The sequence below is a fragment of the Falco naumanni genome, chromosome 8 (assembly GCF_017639655.2).
Source record: "Falco naumanni isolate bFalNau1 chromosome 8, bFalNau1.pat, whole genome shotgun sequence".
Lineage (NCBI taxonomy): Eukaryota > Metazoa > Chordata > Aves > Falconiformes > Falconidae > Falco > Falco naumanni.
The window spans coordinates 48,122,622-48,145,829 of NC_054061.1; the positions used below are offsets into that span (position 1 = coordinate 48,122,622).

General features: G+C 39.5%; 1 long non-coding RNA gene across 1 annotated transcript; it reads right to left on the reverse strand.

Annotated features, from left to right (window-relative positions):
* Window positions 1–1,725: 1,725 nt before the first annotated feature.
* Window positions 1,726–19,060, reverse strand: LOC121092909. Its single transcript, XR_005829421.1, has 3 exons — window positions 18,934–19,060; window positions 6,507–6,587; window positions 1,726–1,917 (listed from the first exon to the last, which is right to left on the reverse strand). It is a non-coding gene; the product is annotated as an uncharacterized LOC121092909 (long non-coding RNA).
* Window positions 19,061–23,208: the final 4,148 nt, after the last annotated feature.

Sequence of the window (23,208 nt, forward strand, 5' to 3'; positions counted from 1 at the left end):
TTCTAAGAAAGAACAGGGTATATTTTCACGTATTACTAATACAGCAAGTCATGCATATTTAAATGAAAAATAAAAGTAAGCTAAGCCAATAGTGGCTGCAGTGTCTTTATAAAATCATACCTGAACTACCAGTAACTTATGTTAAGTTGCAAATTTTTTTCTCCTATGTTATGAAATTTAGCATAGTTTAAATAACTACCCCATCTGAATGTCACATCAGCCATTTCAGACTGCAAAAATGAAAATGCAATCTAGTTAATTTCTCCTACAAGCAATAGCTGGTATCCAGGGTATACACACGAGGCTGTATTTCATGCTTTCTTCCCCTCTTTAAAGGGAAGTTGGAACAAATGAGCCAAGCTTTATTCCTTGAAATGAGTAAGCCCAGACCATTTCAGAGCAAGAAAGCATCTCAAAGCCATCAGGGGTCCCTGTGAAGAATATCCTGCCAAACACCCACACTTAAGATTGAGGAAGGCATATTATAAGCGCCTTTACCAATTGCATCCCTGACCCCACAGGGAGGGAGGTGGGAGGAATGCAGCCTGCTTACACAAATTGACCTCAGGTTGCCAATCACTTGGTGTCTTTCTGGTGCCTCATTCTAGACATTATAAAATCTTCACTGAAAGATGAGCCACTCTTTTGAGGATGGCAGAGGCATTTAACATAATCCGGGGTGCTGTAAACAACTGTGAGGCAACTGATGACTGTATATTTGTTAGAAATAGCTAGAGCACATACTCAGGCTGCAATAAGAAGAGAGGTATTGGCACATGTAATTTAAATAAGAACAAATTTGAAGATTTGGTGATGCCCTGCAGTACATGGAACTTCTCACACTTTTCTGAGTATTTATTAGGGCTTAATATCCAAATGTTAAATGCAAAGTATTTCAGGAAATCCCATATTTATGAAAATGGGGGAATGTGACCCTTCTGTCAGGCTTTCACTGACAGCAAAAAGAGCTACGGTCAAACTTCAGGAGTTTCTAATAAACACCAGCTTAAATGCATGTCCTGAAATTTGGAAACATAAAACTGGGCTAATTATTCCTGCTTGTAAATGACAGATGAACTTCAAATATTAGAACAGTATTTCACTGAAGGGGGGAGGAGGAAGCGGTAACAGGGAAATAGAGTATTATATAGTACATAACCACTCCTTTCCAGAAGTGCAAGTATATAATATATAGTCCTTCTCTTTCATCTCTTGTGCTGGGTCCTGCGGCTGTTTTTCTCATCCTATAGTAACACCTCAGTCTTGCAGGTTACGGCTGTCAGGCTGGGAGAATGTGTTGCCTACGCTGCTGAGGAGCAAGGGCTTCAGCTCCTGAAGCTCCACGGGTCCAAAGCTGATCATTTGCTGTCTCTGATGGTGCCTCCAGCCACTTGCCTCAGCTGCCCCATTGCTCCAAAGGGCCTTAGCAACTCCAAGCTCATGTGGGTAATCACTGCAGCTCTGCTAACAGTGCCTGCTCCTCAGTGCCCTGTGGTCTCCAGCAAGAGTACAAGAGTGTCTGTAACACACAGGACTGCACAGGCATCTTTGCTACTCAAAGGAGACTTATTCAATAGACTTCCTATACTGCCTTGTCAGTCTACAACTTTTGCAGTGCAAATCACTTTTACCTGAGCTGATATGCCCAGATTTATGCTCAGTATTGCAACTACACAATTTCATTCACATTATGATATGTCTGCTTATTACAAAGAGCAATATCTCACCTCTAACACTGGCAGCAAACTGGTTCAGAGCCAGCCCTTTGTTCCCCTCTCTGCCAGATGCCAACAGAGTCATCCTCCTCTTCTGGCGGGAGGGAGGGAGGGCAGCTCTTCCCTCCAGGCCACAGCCATCAGGTTTGCATTTGTCCAAATGAGAGAAAATTTAGCTGATCTTGCTGGTTCTTTCTTGAAACTGCAAAAGAGGAGATAAAATAAATGGCTTGACTGAAACCTTATGTGAACATAAATTGTGGCATAGATTAACAATATATATTATTATATATATATAATCATATATATATAAAGTTATAATAGTAGTATATATAGTATATATAAGCAGAGCTTATCATTACATTTCATTTCTTTTAATAGATGCTTTCTGCTGCATTTATATCAACTGGGCCATTCCTTTTAAGCTGAATTGTGTGTGTATCCCTCTGTGATTTAGAATATGCAGGGCTTCAGGGTGTATATATCTGAACTGCACCATACCCTTCCTTTCCTGTTTTGGTTTTTTTTTTTTGTGGGTTGGTTGGGTTTTTTTATTGATTTGGTTTGGGTTTGTGGTGTTGTTGGGTTTTTTAATTGCTGCACTGACCAAACTCTGATCTGTCACTGGTTCCAACGCAATTGTACCATGACTTCTCACTTCAAGAGGACAAGTATATTAAACACCCCAAGCTCCTCAAAGCTCTGATAAATATACTTCTAAGTTCTTCTCTGCTTCTTCTCACATCCCTCATTCTTATGGGCATTCAAAAAAAAAGCCACCCATTTTCACTTTAGAAACCATTCCCACTTGCGGGTTTTTTATTATTTTTCATGGCATGGTTTGTTTCGGGTTTTTTGAGATATGACACCTCTAGAATTGGAGCAATTATCCATTATCTGGGAGACATTATGCATTCATAGTGGGCTGTAAGTAGCATTGTTCTTCTGGGATCATCTAAAGCACATACAGATGCACACAACAGTTTCTAGTGAGGCTTTTTAATTATTGAATTTATCTGTGTAAATCAGTAGTAGAACCATTTATAAAAGCACAGAAATGAATGAGCCCATAATTCCGGGAAAAATAACCATATTGAGTCAAGTCTCTCTTTGGAGCTCTGTTATCTTAAACTTGGTAGGCAGGTGTCTCTGAAGGTTCCCAAGCTTTCCAGATTAGCACTGCTGAAAAGCAGGAGAGCCATCAAGGCAGTCAGTAACAACGTCCTCTTCTGCACACCCTTACATTCCTCACAGTTAGGTTGAAGCAGATCTGAAATTCCTCTCAGCTCCAAATTACTGTCTAAACACAAACTGCTAGTCAGCACTTTGAAAAAGGTGCCATGTGCTGAGAATAGCTTTTAATCTATTTCTTTCTCCCTGCACACTCTATTCAAACAACATTTCTACTTGTCTCATAACACATAAAGCTATGTGGTCTTCACAGTATAGAGTGGGGCTGAACTATTTCAAATGCCCACAGGACTTCAATTATTCTCCTTGTCCTTCTGCAATGATTAATGCTTTTGAAAACAGAGTTGCACTGGTATGGCTGGATCAGGCGTGTGCGCACCCGCATGTCTGCGGACAGCTGTAACCGAAGGCAGGAACAGAATCACTAATGCTCTGCTGACCGCAGTGCCTAATCAATAAACCATGGCAAAAGCATCACAAGCCATACAATGTATCATGGGGTTTGACAGCTGGCAGATGGTATTACTAGCAGCAGGATGCCTCAATGCAAATCTGATTTGGGAGAATTTGGAATATTTGAAGTTTTGTTTTTCAAAGTACCTATTTGGTATCCACACAATAGAAATCTGAAACAGAATTTGTTGGATACAGTCATTTGTATTGCTCCATTGCAATAAAAATGATTTTTCCCAAAAGGAGAAACTGTGGAAATGAGATTATCTCTAGTTGAAAATAAACATGAACATGTATTTCAATATCACTAAAACGATTAAAATTGTAGATAAGATTTTCCTACAACCTAACAAGGAGTAAACTCGTATGTACCAGAAGACTTGTTAAACTGTATCTACTAAATAGAAGTATGAATTGCAGAGATGATCTTATTTTCAGACTCATATGTTTGTCAGAAACCTGTGATTTAATAGCAGCCAAAAACAGATGGAAGAGAGAGAGAAATGCTTTTGGAAGTATTTGAAAGGTAGCTTTGTACCCTCAAGCTGCGTTTTGGTATCACAACATGGCAACACACCTGCTTGCAGGCAAAGCATTTTTCAGTTTGGTTACATGCATCATCTTACAAAGATCCACATCGCTGTGCATCAAGGCTTCATGGTTTGTGATAACATAGTTTCAACAGAAAGCCTAAGACAAATAATACAAAACATCCGTTCGCTGAGCACAGTGTGAGGTATGGCTTTTATTAATTCCATAGTTCTAGTTGTTAATTTGTTTTTATTTTCTCATTTTCACATTTTTCTATTATTTTAGTCCCTTTCCTCATACCAGTCTCTATTTATCTTCTGCTTAACTATTTCTGTCCCTCTATGATCCATACTTTTCCTCTGTTGCACAATCCTTCTCTCCTATTCCTCTTACTTTCTACATCTTTTCTCAGATTTCTTCCTTTATTGTTTCCACATCTCTTCTTCCCCCACCCTATGTTCTTTATCCTGTAGTTGGTTTTTTTGTCCTGCTTCCTAAGTCTCATAGACTTGTGTGCCTACTTCCTGAATCCCTTTAAAAACATCTCCTTCTTTGCCAGCTACCTTTCTGGATTGGTTTCACCTACATCTCATTGCTTAGATGGTAATTCACTGTTAGGTTGTAGAGAGGCCAAGCACACTGATAAGTTAAACCCACATATACAAACAAAACTCCAATTAAATTCTTTAGCTGTAACTGATAAATTAACACCACATTGATTAGGTTTTAAGGACAAACTCCTGATAAGCACAAGAAGTCCTCCTAGACCAGTTACCATTTGCTTGTAGTCTCTCTACAGTGCTCACAATTTTTTCTGGTAAGTGCATCATCTCTCTGAAACTACTGGCATTTCTGCAAATACATTTGCTCATGGACAGCCTCAAGCAATTCAGATAACACTCAATTAGCAGGAGACTGCAAATAATGTGCTTGTCAGACACCTCCCAGCCCTGCTCTCTTTCTCTGAATGTTCAGGCCAGGGAATATATTTTTTTCCTCCTCTACTTTTTGGTGATTTGCATTTTCATTCGCTAAGTGTATTACAATGTCCTATTTATCTTGGACTGCAGCATCAAGATCTTTGTGCATCTTACTCCCTCCAGGAATTTCCCAAGCAAGTATTTCCCCACTGCACCTATTTGTTAAACAAAGACAAAAGATTTCTCTAATGCAAAAACGTAGAGACTGTCCTCAGAGAAAGCCAAAATCCTTCTGAAGAATAATTAATTTTCTGGATACAATTCAACCGAATGCCATTGTGTTTGTGAACATGTGTTAGCAAGAAATAAAAGCTTCAAATCATATAAGCTCTCTCCTAGTTCATTGGAATAATCAGAAAAAAACCAACGTTCTGATTGGAATAATCAGAAAAAAAACCCCAAGAAGAAAAAAGTTCAATGTATTTCAGGGTTCTCATATACCTTTAGTTCAAGCCCTCACTCAGAATTTCTGGAAACACTAAATATATTGCCTGAGAGCAATATTGTTCCCCACATCCAAGCACTGGATTCTTTGGGGTAGAAAGACAGAGATTACCATTATTAGAGAAACACAGCTTAGCTGAACACTGCCCCCAGCAACGCGTTTATGATTATACATAATATATTCCCTTAAGCTAGAAATAGTTCATTATTTTGATTCCTCACTCACTGGAAAGAGCATGCAGCAGGCATATGTATTTTTAGCCACCACTTCTCTGGCTGGTCCATGGTTTTCACTGTGTAATACTGTCCTAGAGGGCTCACAGAGAGGCTTCAGCCCCGTGGGAGCACTGCCTGACCCTCTTCTTCAGTTCAGCCAACAGTGGTCGTTTCAGCTTTGTTTAGCTCTGTGAAAAAAAGAGACCTTCATGGAGCTAATCCAAAATTGCTATCATTCTCTTCAGCTTCTGGAAGAACCTTCACTTCATTTGGAAAGTCCTTCTGGAGAAGGACTCCAAACTCTACACTAAGTTCAGCTTTGCGTTCCAAACCAGGTTTTAATTTGCTTCCTGTTATGATGGCTCAAAAACATCAGTGGGGAAGTGCTGAGTTGAAAGTTGATGAAAATGAACCTTTCTGAGGGCTGACTTTTCCCTGTGTGCCAATAACTAAGAGCAAAGAACACTTTACCTTCTGTGGTTTTACCCCATCAGGAGTTCTGGGTAAACAGTTTATGCAGATGGCTTAGCTTTCTGCCCATTATTCTGCCTTTCACTGAGAGAAGAGAGTCCTGCAGATTTGGGGCATGGGGTTTAAATGAGGTTTTATGAAATAATATTTTTCTATTTTAGAATAATACCTGTCAGAAGGAAAAACAAACAAAAAAAATTTACAAGAGTTAAGAGTCCCACAGCTGCATCCAAGTATTTTTTAAAATCTCATTATCGCTCTAGATTTACCACAATGTTGATGACACTGTGCAGAGGTATAAAGTTCTTCAGCTGAATCACTGTTATCAGATGCTACGTGCTCTATGAAAACAAAGAAGTTTCTGTTGATTCAAGGTCAGGCAAGTTCCATCAATACTTATCTCCTACTGACTATCCAGAAAGTGCCTTCAAGATTTAAGCTGGTCTACTACAGTTACATTTGAATGCATTGTCTTCAATTTCCTCAAACAAGTATACATGCTTACTTTCCATCCTTTGCTTCAGTGTCCCCACGATCCACGAGCCCACCTCCTCAGCATCCTCCCCACCTTGGTCTGCATCACCGCCTGCAATGTCAAGAAACAGGATCAGTGGGGCATCTTATCCCCACACTGCTTTGCACCTTTTAGTGGCATGCCTGTGAACAGTCGTCTGTACATTTCTTTGGGACAAAAAAATATGGTGATTCCACTTGGTGTCCTTTTTTGCCATATGATTCTTTTTTAGGTCCTTTCCACCCTTATTTTTTCAATCCAGTTTTGACTCTGTGGCTTCTTCCGTCAACAGAAGGCATGAGCTTTTAGTTGCAAGTGTTTTTTAAGCCCACTCATTCTAGGAATTTTCTAGCAGGGCACCAAGTCTTTTTTTTCAACTGTTACACTGCATACATTCTCTTTCCCACTTTATAAAAATACTGAGACTACTAGTTGCTTTGTCTAATCTTATCTTTTCTAACCCACTAACTCTGCAGTCAAAGGTATTTGAGAAACAACTGAATGGAGTCTAGAAACAAGGTGTATTTGATTAGGGCTGGCACTATGCAAATGTAGCTGCACTCATCCTGGACCAGATCTAGAATGAGTCTTGTGGATTTACAAGCTCTGTTCAGCCTGGTGATGTTTGTACTGCATTGTCTTGCACAATATACACACAAATCCTGCCTCACCTAGGCAGTACTGCAACTGTAGCTGTGCATAGTATCCCTTTACTTGGACAGTAGCCTCTTCTCCCTGCTCCACTTTCAAAGCTGCTTTTCTGTCATCTAAGTGGTGCTAGCCATCTTCATTTTTCTGTACTTTTAAAATTTGGACTGTTAGCTCTGTATCTGGGAGAGTTTCCTTCAGCCAACTCCTAGACAAGGTTTCTGGTCTTTGCTCTCTTCCTGCACAGGGCAAGTACTGCACAGGTTGGGACATTTGCTGCCTCTTCCAGATGGAGCTGCATAGCTCCTGCTGCTGGGCTCCCTGACTGCTGCCTGGTTCTTACTCTACTGTCAGCAATAGGAGATGATTTTTCTTAGAAACAGCCTTTACTGAATTTATTAAAAATGTCAGCTACCACTAGCCATTAGTCATGGCACAAAGATGTACCTACACACTAATCTAAGCCATAGGAATTAATGGGAATGTGAGTCCCCTGCTTAGCAGATTTATCATAATGGGAGCAATTTTAATCCGTCTTGAGCAAAACTGGATTTAAGCCAGTTTAACCAATACACAAAAGACTCTGTAGCTAATTAACAGGTCTTTGTAGTATCCAGACCCCAATAAATATTAATGTGATGTCCTAAAGAATGAGCTTTATGTTCCTGAATCATACATTTATTAAGTAAAGATTTGACCTTTTTGGAGATTACACGGGCAAACTCCTTCACTCTATGCAAACACAGGCAAAAATCAATCTCCTGCAAACGTACCCTAAAAGAATTCAAATGCCACGTCCTACACTTAATGGACACATTTGATTAAACTGAATACAAAACCCAAAATAAATGGAACTCTCATAACCTAGCTACAATAAATTAAATATTAACGAAATATCTGCATCTTTAAAATGTCATGTATTAGTTTTTAATAATGTCATGAATTACAACTCTTCTGTTCTTCCCACAGTAAGAGGAGAGTCTATCTATATAGAATTACTGCTAAAAATCTAACATTAAAATTCTGCTGTGGCTACAAAGTTAAACACACTCAGATTAGTAAAGGCTAAAGTGAAATCTATCAGTAGAGCAATCATTCACTGTCACATACGCATTCTTCTATTTTCCTCTCAAATTAATGATCAATAGGATTTTAACTCTTATACTTTGTGCCCACCAGCACGTTTCTTTTACACAGAAAAGCAACAAATAACAGAGACAGCTATTAGCCCTCACATGGACCAGTGAGTAAACAACTGCATGCCACCCCGTCTGCCAAGGGGTGACATGAAGCGAGCAAGATCTTGCTTGGTGTGGGGATTCCTGACTTCCAAGAGCCCAAGGGGGTCTGCAGTGTTCAGGGCAACAAATTCAGAAAGGACAACTCTAACATTCAAGTAACATACACACTACCTGCAAGGAGCCATGTAAATGAGTCAAGAGATTTCATTTTGCCATGATGGCCACCCAAATTATATTCCCATAAATCTTTGACTAAAGCTCTGGAGCACTGTACTGATAAAAGCAAAGGGGGACTTGCCAGCCATCGTGGGCAGAAACATTAGATCTTGGCCAGTGATAAGACTCACAATTTACCTAGAAATGTTTACAGAAACTGATAAGAATTAGAGTCCATGACTTTGCAAGTTCTGGCCTACCCTGTTTTTAGCCTGTGAAGAAAGTGTCTCCCGCCCCAGCTGCAACTAGGTGTCACATCTGATGTGTGTGTAAATCTCTGGGGAGAGGTGGTCCTATGATGGTCAATGCCACTAAAATAAGCCATTTTGAGAATAATCCACTCCTCCAAAAAACTTTCTACCATCAGCTGATGTAATGTATACATGGCTGCAAACATTTGGGATAATACAAAGCATCTTTTATCAGGCCATCACTACTTTCAATATCATGTTTATTTTACTTAGATATCTTTTTACTTAAAAAATAAGGACCACCATAGTAATTAGATATGCCTATTGCACATCTGCAGCAATACTGCTACAGTTACTTAGCAACTAGTAAGATTTTTCTTTCCTGACAGAATAAAAAAAAAAAAATCATGTAAAGGAAGAGAAAAATTGGAAGCAAATTGAGTTGAATGAAAAAAAGCAATTACTGTATTAACATTCAACATGCATAATAACATGGAGATGTCTTTGCTGTATGCACCAGCAACTGTTGCACAGCATTGTCAGCTTTTATTAAAATCAAAGATCAATCTAACTTAAATTTTCGTACCATTAAGATGTGTTATCTACTATCTTAATGACTATATCCTCTTCTCTGTTTCATATTACAGGCAGAAAGAGGCAACGAAAGGAAAAATATTATGTTGACTTAAAGTTTCTGTAGAGGAGTACCATTCCTCACACTGCGAAGGGAAAGCAACCTCAGCCAGAAGAATTTACAGGGAGCAAAATTCAGTAAGAATATGCACAAATGTTCATGGGCCTTCAGCAGAATTGGAAATTTGGCTGCAGCAGAAGAAAGCACAGGGACATATTCTGTGTTCCACATCCGAGCTGGCCAGTGAGTTTCATGCACGCTATTGAAATCTTCTCAGACAGACAGATGAACACACCTCCCCCTCCCCCTTTTCCCTTGACTGCATTGCTTTCCTTCCTCACTGCTACCTACCATCTCAGGCAGGATTTGGAAGTTTCTTTGATTCACTTTAAAAGGTGAAGATTTAATGTAATTCTGGCATGGAGCAAATGTAAAGGAATTTCTATATGTTGACCAATCAAATAGAACTTTTTGGCCCGACTTTTATGATTTAGGAAGGAATGAATCATATTCTGAAGGAAATTACAGACTTAATTACTAGAAGTAATGAATCTATAAATAAACACTTTGATTCTCAGCAGGAGGTAATTATATTTATGGTAGTTTGGAAAATTTAGCACTGTGGTTTTCTTTATAAGACAGCAGTGTTTCATCGGGATGCCATAAAATATATTACCTTCCAAGGCAGTAAGAGTCTTAAGTATAAAACACCAGAGACCAACATTCACTTCTGTACTTAATTATTACATTACTTTTTACGTTATATTTCAGCAAAGGTACCGTAAGTTACAATTTATTAAGTATTTCCTGTGGAATCAAATTAATCACAATGAAAACCCCCCAGTATTTTATTTCATGTTTTCCACAGAAATACTCTTCCGCCAACAAACCCCACAAACTTAACTAGGCTTTGTTTTCATATTTGTTTTCAGGTAATACCATTTCAGGACAAAACATCCGTCAAAAACTTCTATTAATATAAATCTTTTTGTCAAAACCCTGGAACAAAAATCCGAAGGTGTCTCTCACAGTGTTTGATGTGGTAAAGGTCTGCTACGATTGCATTCTGCATTTCTATAAATCAAGTTTTTCTTGATAAATGCAAGAGAGAAATAAAAGGGTCTTTCTCAAGTATCAAAGAGAGAGAAAAGTAAAGTAAAAAAGTGGTGGTGAGTTGGGGTTTTGTTGATCTGAAATTTCAGTTAAGCATCAACCATTTTGAAGGGAAGTGTGTCCCCACAGAAAAGCCACGGTGGGTGGTGGCATCAGGAACATGATTTCTGTGCCTCATTACTGAAGACTGTTTTCCCCTAATTTCTTGTAATTGATATCCCTTTGCTTGTAGAGCAAATGCTTTACTGTACAATTTGCTTTTTCTTTTTTTTTTTTTTTTTTTGGGGGGGGTGGGGTTGCTTGATGTTTCTAAAGGGGACCGATTCCTTTTTAAAACACAATAGACACAGTTATTGTTAGTGAGAGTAATGCTGGTTTCAGGAGACCCATAAAGACTGTAGGCTTTGTGAAGGGCAGGGGGGCATCATTAGGAGAGGATGAAGTATTGGAGCCATGTCTTTGCCCCAACCGCTGAGGCAACTGATCTGAAGGACACTTACTCTATAGGGTATGATTTCTCCCTCTCTTGTTTCCAAGTGTTCCACAGTAAGGAAAGACTTTATTTTGGCTGATGCTGAATGGTGTAAGAGCTGGTTTCATCCCAGCTCTGTGCCACCAGTCCAATCCCTGTGTTGGCACTTGGCAGAACCTTGGAACCCTTTCCACCAAGTACCCAGCATCAATGTCTGGTTGCTGCCCTTATCTCAGTCTGTCACTGCTCTCATTGCCTTTGGGCTTTAAAAGTGGCAGATTACTCCACAGTTTGTCCTGGAGAGCACAGAATGCTGTACAAAGCTTCAGTGAGGTGGAAAGTTCTGATTTACAGTAAGCAGAGGAGTTGAACAGGACTGCAAAACTTAGATAAAGATATGGGCATTTTAAGAGCTCAAATGAGGAGTATCAATGCATACCCATCTCTTTATTCAGTCTTTTGAGCACTGCAAGAACTGTTGCTGTGGCAGTGTAGGCTGCTTCCATGTTCTCTACAGCGATGGCAAACATAAAAGTACTACTGTCAGACTGAACAGGGCAGGTCAAGTCCTTCACAGGCACAGCAGCTAACAGATGGACTTTCAGTGATAATCCTAGTTCCGTAAACCTCTAGCCACTTGAGAGACAGATCTTTCTTATGATTGTGTATTTATTAATATCACAGATTTGCTATCCTTCCTACATAATCATATTAAGGTTTTTTACAGATTTTCTGTTTTTGCTTTTGTTACTCGCAGCTGGATTGATGTTTTATATAAATCCTGGAAGGCCTGAAATTCAACTGAATGTAATTCCAAGAAAATAGAAAGGTCTTCACGTAAACAGGCAAATAAAATACCAGCATCCTAGTGGGAACCAGGTGTTCTCCCTGGAATATTGAAGCATGGAGGATGGCTTGAGTTCCAGGTTGGTATTCTGCCAGTCATGTTTAAAGCCAAGACTACCTGCAGCTGGTTTTCCTCCCTCACTTTAAAAAGAGAAGTTCATTATCTCTTCTTTGCATCTATGTGCCTCACTCCAAACCTTTAATTAAGGGAAGGATACAATAGATTGTTAAACTTCCCTGCTTTAGACTTGGCTCTTCCCCTCCAGTGATTCATCATGTTAGTGAGACTTGCTTATAGAGCACATAACTCAGCCTGCCACTTTTCTTTGCAATTAGCTAAGCAGACTGACCTCTGCCATCAGGAAGGGATGAAAATGACCTTTAAAATTGAGGGCCAGATTCATAGTAACTTATGGTCATGCTGAGGTGGCTACGCTGCACTGCAGGAAATATGGGACAAAGTGTGGGTTCTCCTTTGCTGAACAGGGCAGGTGAGGGACCATCTGTACTAACTCCTGCCTGGTGGAAACTTGTTGCCTGTGAACGTGGCAGCCTCGGATGGTGCTTGTAGTTGCAGGATGGCAAGAAAGCAGACTGAACAGTGAAACCTCTACTGACTTATTTGGGGCCCTCTGCAAAAAAATCCCTAAGGGCTCCTCATAAGGAAGACAGAACTTCAAACTTATCACCTAGACAAACATCTGTAGGCAAGCAGCAGCCAAAGCTAATTTCTAGACTGGCACCAAAACAGTCTCCCTTAGTCAAGCCGATTTATTTTTGTATTATTCATTTCTGAAGCCAAGAACGGCAAGATAAGCAAATGATACTACAACCTGGTAAGTAAGTGTTAGTTACCAACTAAACCTATAAAAACTCAGTAGGGCTTTGCTACCCGGGACATATATACATTCAACAACAATCATATGATTTCAACTTCATTAAATCAAGAAAAGGGAAATTGTCTGTGAATTATTACAATGAGAGATCTGTCCAAACAGCTTGACTTGGACCAAAACCCGGACAATAACTGAAGTGAGACTACTTCCTAAAGAACCAGCATAAGGACACACAAGCACTATTATCATATGTCTTGTTTTATTTCTAACCAGGCCTGACTACACTTCAAGCCAGAAGAGTCTACAGGAACAGATTTTCATGACACAGAGGCTCAGGCAAGGGTCCATCCACAGAAATGCCTATTTGAAGTTTTAGTCTGCAAAAATTCTGTAGGACAAGAATCACTTCTTACTCTATATCGAGCTGTCACCAAACAAGACAAGTCAATACTGATAAAGAAATACTAAGTCAATAAAGTCCTGTTTTTTAATCCTTTGTTCGAATTATCTTTGTATTAAATATTGTTGCTACTTCTATATGTTTTCAGCCTGGTCATGGTCAGAGTGACTAATACTCTCAAAGATTAAATGAAAGTACCAGGGTTATTTTTTCTGTCTCGGACCCCAGTGATAACTTTCCTGCCTTCCTATGGCAGTGCCACAACATCAAAAACAGAAAGCAAACCGACAAGATATCACTACTGTCTATGAAAGACACTACACTGATCAAACCGTTATTCTGCCACAGGCAATCTGCCTGAGCAAAATGCTAGAGATCTCATGTCAGTTCAATGCAATGAAGCACAACTCATTCAGCTACTCATCAAACATGCTCTATACAAATGGGAAAGCTCTACCTTGCCTAGTAAAGATCCACCTTTAGAGGTAATAATGATCTTGATGGAAAACTACTGCACTCTGGTACCTGTAAATGAAGGGCCATTTGGAGAGGTGGCAAGGGAACAGCACAGGATCTGTTCTTCGTAGAATCAATTAATGAGATCCTTCTGATTTTGAAGCCTCATCCCAGTCTTGAAAGGTGGAAGAGCCTCTTCAGAAATGAAAAATTATGAAAACGGTAAACGCTAAAAACAATTCACAGTTTCCGAGTGAGTAGGATACATCTTTGGACAAGTGAGTGAGGATTCAGAAAGATGGCATCACATTGGAGGTCCAATTCATTACTATTTTATATCTTACAAAGCACAATGCTAGAAAGCTTGGTGAGCTGGCTTTTTAAGCAAGTGAATGTAAGGTGCTGGGTCAGACAAAAAGACCTATCCAGGCTGAGGACCAGCAGGAGTGGTGTGTATTACAGTGGACAATTATGGAAAAAGACCAAGTGAATGACAACTAAAAGCAAGAGGCACCAACTTTGACTAACGGAAAACAATGATAAGATTTGATTACTCCAGAAGCCACAGGAAGGACACTTATCCCTAAAAGCTGGATGAACGAAAGCTGGCAGGTCTTTCTGTGGAAGAAAGATGCAGTCATGGTACAAGTAGTTACAGGGAGTGCTATTTCTGTTATTATTGTCTTCTATTCTTTTGTTCAATTCATTTCCCTCCAGAAACCCAGAAGTAGTTTCTTACATCAATTTATTTGTCAAATGCCTAAGCTGTAGGCTTTCTGGGGCAAGATCATCTTTTCTGTGTGCAAGCAGTAATGAGCACAGCGAAGGCCTGATTGCTGACTAAGACCACTTGAAATACAAATACTAGTAAGAAATACTAGTGGGGACATTGCACAGTGATCTAGCCTAGCGTATAAAAGCTGATAATAGATACTTGAGCCTCACACAAGAGTTTTGATTTTCCAACACTCTGCATTAAAAGCAAGAAAGCTTGCTAGGCTGGCATCTAAACTATTTTCAACCATTTTCTGATGTTGTTTGTATTTAACCTTAGACACTACATTTCTTGTCTGATTAAGATTGGTTCACATCAGTTGATCCAAAGTCGCAGTCTTTTGACCTTGGAGGAGAGACTGCAATGTTTTGTTACAGGCACACAGAGCCATATTCTTAGCTGAAGGTGTTTTACCTGCAATCATTGCCCGTGAAGGGGAGAGTTGCAGAGCTAGAGACTCATAAGGTCAGGTTCTGATGGCCAGATGGAAGTCTATCACTTCAAAGTTAAACTGCTGAAGTGTCAGGCAGATGATATTTTCAGTCAACTGTCAACACCCCTTGCCTAGCACAATGACTTTCACTGTATCTGTAACAAACATTGTGTTTTGCAAAGAGCTAGTGACTTGGAAACCCTTTGGTATACAGCTAGGTGGGCATTGCTGCTGAACCCCGTGGTCTTCTTAGAAATATGTCAACTCCAGTAGCTACTCTTCTAGTGTCAGTTACTCAAAGCTTTGCTGTTAGTATTCAGTGGATGGTTAGTAAGTCCCCTGTGTTCAAGATAGCCTTTTTGGTCAATGCAAAAACTGCGTAACATAAATTTATTTTCTTTGCAGGACTGACACTTATAAAGATTTCACAATCTAGTCAGAACCATTCCATTTAGTGGTCTGATGATTTAAGCCTTCCATAGCAGATGAATCATAAATGCTAAAACTTAGCTCAGTTTTAGTTTTACTGTTGTGATAGGCATCTGCACTGAACAATCTATAAATAAAAGAATCCAAGCAACTATATATCATAAATATTTATTTCTCAATGTATGTTTCCCTATCCATCAGACTGAGGCTGAAAAATGTGTTTGTGACAAACCCTTCCAGCAGCTGCAAAATGAGCAATGGGGACATCTTGGGGTCTTTATTAATTTAGAGGTAGGGGGAAGGTGGGACTGAGTTTCTTATAACTGTGCCCCAGTGGCTTTCCTGACACATTTCACAACATAGGCTAGACAGCTGTTCCCATCTTTTCTGGAGGCAAAATGAAGATGTCTTTTGAGATTGGTGTAACTTATTTTTCAGTTAACAAGCTGTTCTAAGTCAAGAGCTGCCCTTGGTGGTCTCTGTCTGTAACCCACATCAGTTCTGCATTACCAGGTACGTGGCTGGAAAAGGAAGAGAAAGGCTGCAAGAGGTTGTGGCCCTGCCAGCTTGGTAGCCTGAGGAAAGCATTCACAGCTCGAAGTATTAACTCTGGTGGTCTTGAATTACTGGGATTTTCCAGTAAAAAGTGAATCCTTGATGGAAATACATTGATCTAACAGGAAGACCACAAGCCCCTGTTATGTACTCAGTTGGCACCATATAAACTTTCACACTAGAGCCTTCAGGGGAAAAAGCAGCAAATATTTCACTCATTGCTCTCAGTTTCTACTTTTTGCTGTGGTGTATTTTTAACAGCATTAATTATTGTTTGGCACTTGTACTTGAAGTGTTCTCTATGAGTCAGGCTAAAAGTTAACGTGCACTAAATAATAATACAGGAGCAGCCAATTAGTAAAAATGCATCAAAGCATTGTGTAATGCAACCATACTAGCAGCTGATATAGGACTTTTGATGTAATTACTGGGACTAAGATGTCAAATGATTGAACAAACCAGCAAATCAATGAACCGTGCATATACAGACTATTAAAATCTACTGTGGCAAGGGATCTTAAGGCATCAATCAGCAAATTACTCTGCCGTGAGTCATTTTTGGCAAAAGTTTGCTAAGATGTTGTGAAATCTCCTCTGTCGTAGGTTTTAAGAACAAAGCCTAGGCAATCTATGCCAATGCTTACTCCCCCAAACGATGAGAATTTTTCCCTAACGAGTAATTTAAATCTTCCTGCCTCTCATTTAAGTTCATTGCCTCTTCTGCTAGCATGAAGAACAGGTTGTTTTATTCTTTTCTGCTGCAGCCTTTCACAGACTTGACATATAAGCAGATGCTGCATAGGGTCTGGTGAGGGCTGCACCCTTCCCTTATGCCATGCTGTGCAAATCACTGTTCTTACAGCTCCGGTAGTGAGTGGCAGCAAGTCTGAACTGGGAGCGGGGGGGAGGGGTGCACTACTTCCAGGGGTGTAAATAGCTAGTTCAAACCTGAGAGCCAATGTATCTTTGCATATCCTGTCTTTGCTATCTAAGCCAAGACAGGAGCTCTCATTTACCTGATAGAAGGGGCACTAAAATCCAGGATTGCTGTCATTGTAATCCTGATAAGATATTGGCTTTATATATAACTTTTTAAAGTTAGAAATACTTAATTGTCTCCTTACCTGTAAGCACAAATAACTCACTCTTGCTTTAGCTAGAGCTTGGGCACAGACTTTACTTGCATATTGTAAGAATATTGATATTTTACTTTTTCTTCACCACTTTTTTTTGTTTGACCTATTTAAATCATATCAATCAGTTAGAAAAAAAAAATATAAGCAGGACTGATATGTTATTCAACCTTGGGAAAAAATGAAATGAGAAAAAAAGTGCCCCAAACTGGAATTTAAAGTTTGGGATATTGTCCCAACAGTAGAAAAATTACTGAGAGATTGTTGGAGGAGGGAAGCTCTTGAGTTTCCTGCTTGCTTTCTTTTCTAGCTTAGAGTCCTGAAATTGAAGTAGTTGCTGACCTTTGTGATATTACAAAGTGAAAATGAGGACATTCTGATTGGAAAATGGAGCTGTGTGTGTCATCATGTGCAAATCATTAATACTGGTGCCCTCAGATAATTGAATAGTCATGAAATTTTCAGAGATTTAAAACAAAGAGAAAACCAACTATTTCACTTCACTGCTTCTCTGCAAAGTATAAGTTATTACACTTTTAAAATGAATGTTCAATTGGCTGAGGAATCTCAAACTGATAGTTCAGTTGTGCCCTCAGCACTCACTGTAGCAGGCTGAATGCAGCCCTAGTGCTTCCATTACATGGCACACAGTGGGAGATGTGGAGGAAAATATGAACAGCAGGGTTACAACAGCCACCTTTTCTGTTGCAACAGCCTCTCGATGTCTCCCTATCTATACTATCTATTAGCAAGACATCGTATGTGAACTGGAAACTAAACTGAAGCTCCTTAGGTGATTTCAGGGCTGTTTCCATAAAGCAAACAAAAGATAGCACAGAAACAAGTGGCACAGATCAGCTAAAAAACAAGGTGCCAAAAAACTTCAGAGTGAAAGAAATTGTTGTGTGAGGTAGGGATCTGGAGTATTTTGCTGGTCTGTGACAGTGGTGGCAGACTTCTCACAGGAACTTATCTGCAAGGTGCAGGAGGAATATCTTTGAAGACTGAAACAAACCAAAAAGCGTTAAACCCTTTCTTCAGCAGAAGTCTTTCTCAGGGCTCATAGCTGAGAACAGAGATGCTGGCGTTTCACTTTCACAGATCCAGCTTGGCAGTAAAAGAAATGAATGGGTAACATCCTCAAACAGCCTACCTGCAGCTCACCAAAGCTACCTGCAGAGGCTTGTGGCTTCTTCCCCTGCTGCTGTGGCAGGTCCCAGGCAGTGCTGGGCTGGGAGCACTGTCCTGAGCAGGCTCCCTCCTCTGCCCCTTTCACCTCCTGCGAGGTGTTTAAAGGCAAACCCCAAAACCTCTGCTCTGAAAAGGGATTTTTCCACATCAAATTCACTTGACGAATATTTATCTGGAACACTGTATTTATTATCCTGAAGCTTGTATTCCTGGTTATTTCACAGGAACAATGTTGGAAGTCACTTGAATGGTATCCAAGGAGACAACTTTACTGAACTAAACTTATTAGTCTTATCTTATGCCGTTTACGGTTGTTTTTAAATAGATAGTAACTGATCCTGTAGAGCACATTATAGCTCCTCTGTATGGAACACTTTATAAAGATATGCAATACATTTATCAGAGCTGTTTTTGCTTCCTAAAATAATGTTGTTAAGCTTTTCCATTTCATTCATAATGTATTATTTTCCACTTCTTTTTGTCAGCCTCTAGTTCACATTATGGTCCCCCTGGATATCATTTTCCTTTAGTTCAAATAACATTGATATCACCAATATACGCCTTCTATTTCTGGTGCATTATTCCAATTTGGCCACTAAGTGTCACCCAAAGGCATACTGCTGCCGCGGCTCCCCGGAAGATTTGGGAACGCTGGGGGGGAGGTGGGGCTGGGGGGAAATAAAAGAGAGAAATTCTTAATAGCTGCGATAAATTGGCACAGTAGTAAGGGGGGCAGAATTCTGATTTCCCCATGCCTTTCTCTGTTTAGCTAGACTTTTGCATTACAGCAACAAGATGCAAACAACACCCTCCAAATGTTTGTGCTGCGGGAGGTTGACACCAGCTTACCTTTGGTTTCGTTAAAAGTTACTCTAAAGTCTGCCTGGATTTATAGTGTTCATCAGCACACCTGGAGAAAGTCTTTCTCCTTGTGTCAGGCCTTCCTGGCTTTTCAACAAGCCATTGATGCTCCCAATTACACATCTACAAGATGAAAAAGAAAAAGCACAAATTGAAGAGGCATCAGATAGGACATACTCATTTATTCCAGGGTTTCACTTAAGAAGCATTTAGCACCCCAACCTCCCACCCCGGTAGATTGTGAAGCAATTTCTTTTTCAAAGCAAATGTAACTCTTCATCTTTGTCCTCCATCTCTCTCTCCCCAAATGTTTACTTTTTTAAAAAAAATATTAAATGCTTTTTCTACCTATCACAGTCTAAGTGCCCATTTCTGTATGCTGTCATTTGTCCAGCTCTCCATTTCTACATTCATTTACTGCATAGAAGATTTCTTTTTTTTTTTTAAATCATCTGGACCATAAGCTTGAATAAATTGCAGGTGTTCACCAGGGCTGTTAATCAGACTCCTGATACAAAAACATTATCTGTCAAGTGCAGAAATAAACCTGCCCTGAATTTGCATAGACAGCCAGGCACTGCAGGACTTGCTGTGTGCACGGGGGAAAAGTAAACCCAGCGAAAGGTGTGCCAAGGTGATACAACCACCAGACATGGCTGGGCAGCACTTGCAAGTCAGCTGCCACAGCAGCCCCATGGGCTGCACCTTGCCATCAGCGTCCTGCAGCCAGTTGCTGCTGACTCTGCCAAGCTGGTTTCAGTTTGTCTAGCACCAGCCAGGTGATTCACAAGAGCCAAATGCAGGGAGAGATTCACCCTTTCATTTTCTCAAATATAATCTATTAGCAAATTACAGGCAGCATGTTGCAGTAAAAAAGACCAGCATCACCAAAGCTTCTAGTATCTATCTGAAAAGCAAATCAGCTTCAATACACAAACAAACAACTTATTTCCAAGTTTGTTATTTTGTTTCAGCTCACACAAGCCAAAACATTTTAATTGATTTATCATTCCTCCAAGGCCTAATTTTTTGATTTTTACCTTTTGAGGTGGTTTAGCTGGTCTGGATGCTACCCAATGCCTTTTAGGTCAGCTGGCTTCTGGGTGGGTCAGCACAGGATCCTGCTTCCTTCCAGGATCCAAGGGAAACATCCCGATGTTTTCATTTGCAGTTATTCTTATGTGAGGCAGATAGCAGAGCCTGCTTCGCTCACTTCATTTCTTTGGGGGTAGAAAGAAAACTGATTAAAAAAAAGGATAAGAATCCCAATCTAGAAACACTCTACTTCTTTCTGTGCCCATGATGCCCAGAATTGGTGCAAAGGAGGGAAGCGCGCCAGCGAGGAAGAGTCCTGGGTCAGTTTCAAGTATGTACAGAAGCCTGGGAAACTGTCCTATGCCTTTGTCTTGTGTGAGATGGCTACTTACATGAAACTCAGGCTTCATAGGATTCCAGAATCTGAATTTACTGTTAAATATAACCCCTAGATTTCATACAGGATGAATTATTATTAATATCCCATCTATTTGACCTAGATTCGGTAGACTGCAAAGGGCTATGTTTAACTTCTAAAGAAAAAATAATTAAATTGGAAAATCAATCACCAGGCAATTTCACATTCAGTTCATTTAAGGTCAGATTATTGCTGTCTCAGAGAGCATAAGTTATACTAGTTTAAGTTTTCTTAATGGACCGAGTTCAGAAGTATTGTGAAATTAGACATAATTACATACTGGCTAATGAGTCTAAATTGGCATATAGCATACATGTTGAGAGGTATGTAACCATTTACATCCTCTTTGACTCATTTATTAGTTGGACCCAAGACGAAAAGGGCCAGGAATTGCCACCAGAGGTTCTGGATGGTTCAAAATGTTGTAGCTGAAGTGGACAAGCACCTGCTTCCTTTCTGCACAGGGAGACAACTCAAGGCCAGGACTTGGCAGAGGCATCATACGTTGATTCCCAAGGGTAATTCTGGTGCTATGCAGGAGTTGCTGTGTTAAATGTGATCTGCTGTGGATGACTGACATTTGCGATCCCTGTGGTACTATTTCCACCATTCTGCACCTTTCTAGTACGCTGGTTCTAGGGAAAACACCCAGGGTGAAACCCAACATGTTTAACTTGCTTCAAATTTTAGTCCTCTTCAATCATCAACTCCAAGTTACATTTTGAATTTCTGTAGAAAACCTACAATAACCCAGTTAGAGAGGTTCTTTGGTCTTCCAGCTGGAGGTGCTCTGGGCTTCCATCTATTTTTTCAAACTGCAATAATTTCATTCAGCAGAACATTTTCAACAGAATTTTGTAGTACTATGAAGTATAAAGATTTTCTAACTACATCGTGGTATGTGCATCTCCATTATTCAGAGATCTTAGCCCAGTGTAGTTTGGTTCTAGATTAAGATACATAATTCCAGCTTTAAGGATTTACATCTTTGGATTTGGGGCTTTATTTTCTTTTTAGTTTATGGGCTCAGACTAATTAAGTATAAAAGTATTTGCCTATAAAAAAGGCTCACTAGTATTTTTATTATAGCATTATAAATGTATGTTAATGTTAAAGTTTTAGAGTGTCTTTACAAGAAGTAAAATTTTATTGTATACTATATTTTTAAAATGTCTTTTTACTGTGGCAAGCAATTTTAATTTGAAGTAATCTAATTAGTTTAGGAAAGTAATTTGGAAAGTACTTTAGAAAAGTATCTTTTTCTTTTAATGATATATTTCTGATTAATCTGTGTTCTTAGGAAAGCGATGTTGATACAGCTGGCTCTACCAACATAGTAATTCTTTGAGCGTTAACACACTTTAAACTTGGTAGACTCAGTTTTACAGACATGCAGAACTTCTGCAACTTAAAGCTGTAGTTCTAAAAAGAAAAAAAGAAAGCTTTTTGCAAGTTTAACTGCACTCATCTTAGAATAACAACAGCTGGCCATAAATAAAATCCATCTATCTGCATTACTTCCTTTACTCCGAGATGCTGTGTGAATCAAATCGCCCTAGTGCTAACTTGACTAAGAGCCATGAGAGTTACACTTCTGTTCCTAAAGTTTTACATTTCAAGGTAGCATGAAGCATCAGAAAGAATCACGGATTGTTAAACTTTATCTGCATATCAAGTCAGAATTTCTAATGTAAAGATCCTTGGTTTTCTTTTCAGCAGGCATGACTGAGGGAGGAGTACATCTGGTGAGACAGCTGCAGTGGGGTTGACTTCATGGAGGCTCCTGCAAGGATTCTGCTCAACAGAGACTTACAGATTTTAGGGGTGCAGTTCTTTTCTGTTTCCTTCTTTCCTGTTGCCTTTGTTCCTAGGTTAGTGAAGAAAGGGAAATTCCTTAGGTGAAACTCCTTTATGCAGAAGCTCTGTGACACTTTTGTCCACTGTATTTTTCCTTCAATGGGAGACCAAGCAAAGGAGGACAGAGGCCATGTCAGAACCTGTAACTGAGCTGTGTATCTCAGTCACTAGGCTTCTTGTTGCAGCCAAGGCTGTCTCTCCAAGTGCAGGCATTGTGCAGAACAATAAAAGCATGGGAGGAATCTTTGAAAATACAATTAATTACCAATTCAAGTTCTAGGTAATTAAAAATCTTGAAGAGTTCTTCTAACTTAGCTGTATCCTGAGAATATTAAAGATTATTTTCATTACATTAAAATACATTTTAAAAAAAGGAAAACCAATAAGCTTTATCAATGTGAACTTCTCAGGCAATAGTAAATAATCTTTTTTCTTCCTTCTTTTTTTAAAAAAAATCAGCCTGAACACTTCTTGGAAGACTGAACTATTTCTATTACAAACTTACATTCAGCTGTTCCAGGTGTGACAAGCTCTGCAGAGCTTTCTTTGGGGTTCGTTGCTGTCCTCCTGCTACAAAGTCTCTGTGGAAAATACAGAAATACTTGACATGGGCTCTCAATTCCTTTAAAATGTCTATAGAGAGATTTATCTGGAGTTACATATTTAACCTCTATACTTTCAATCAATGTCAAGAAGAAACGCATTTCTGCGTTTCTGGTGATGGGGTTAATTTTTTGGCTTCTTTATCCTCTGAAGAGACTCTGGTCAGACTCTGCTTATTCCAGGATTTAACTATGAAAATACAGAGTTCCAAAACAGCAGAAGCATTTTGTTTGTTTACTTGTTTTAGTGCTGCTAGAAACAAGAAGATCCTTCCTAGCAAATGGGGCGGGGTGGAATATCGCTCCATCAGTAGTATACGCAGCACAAATAGCAAGCCTTATTAACAGTAC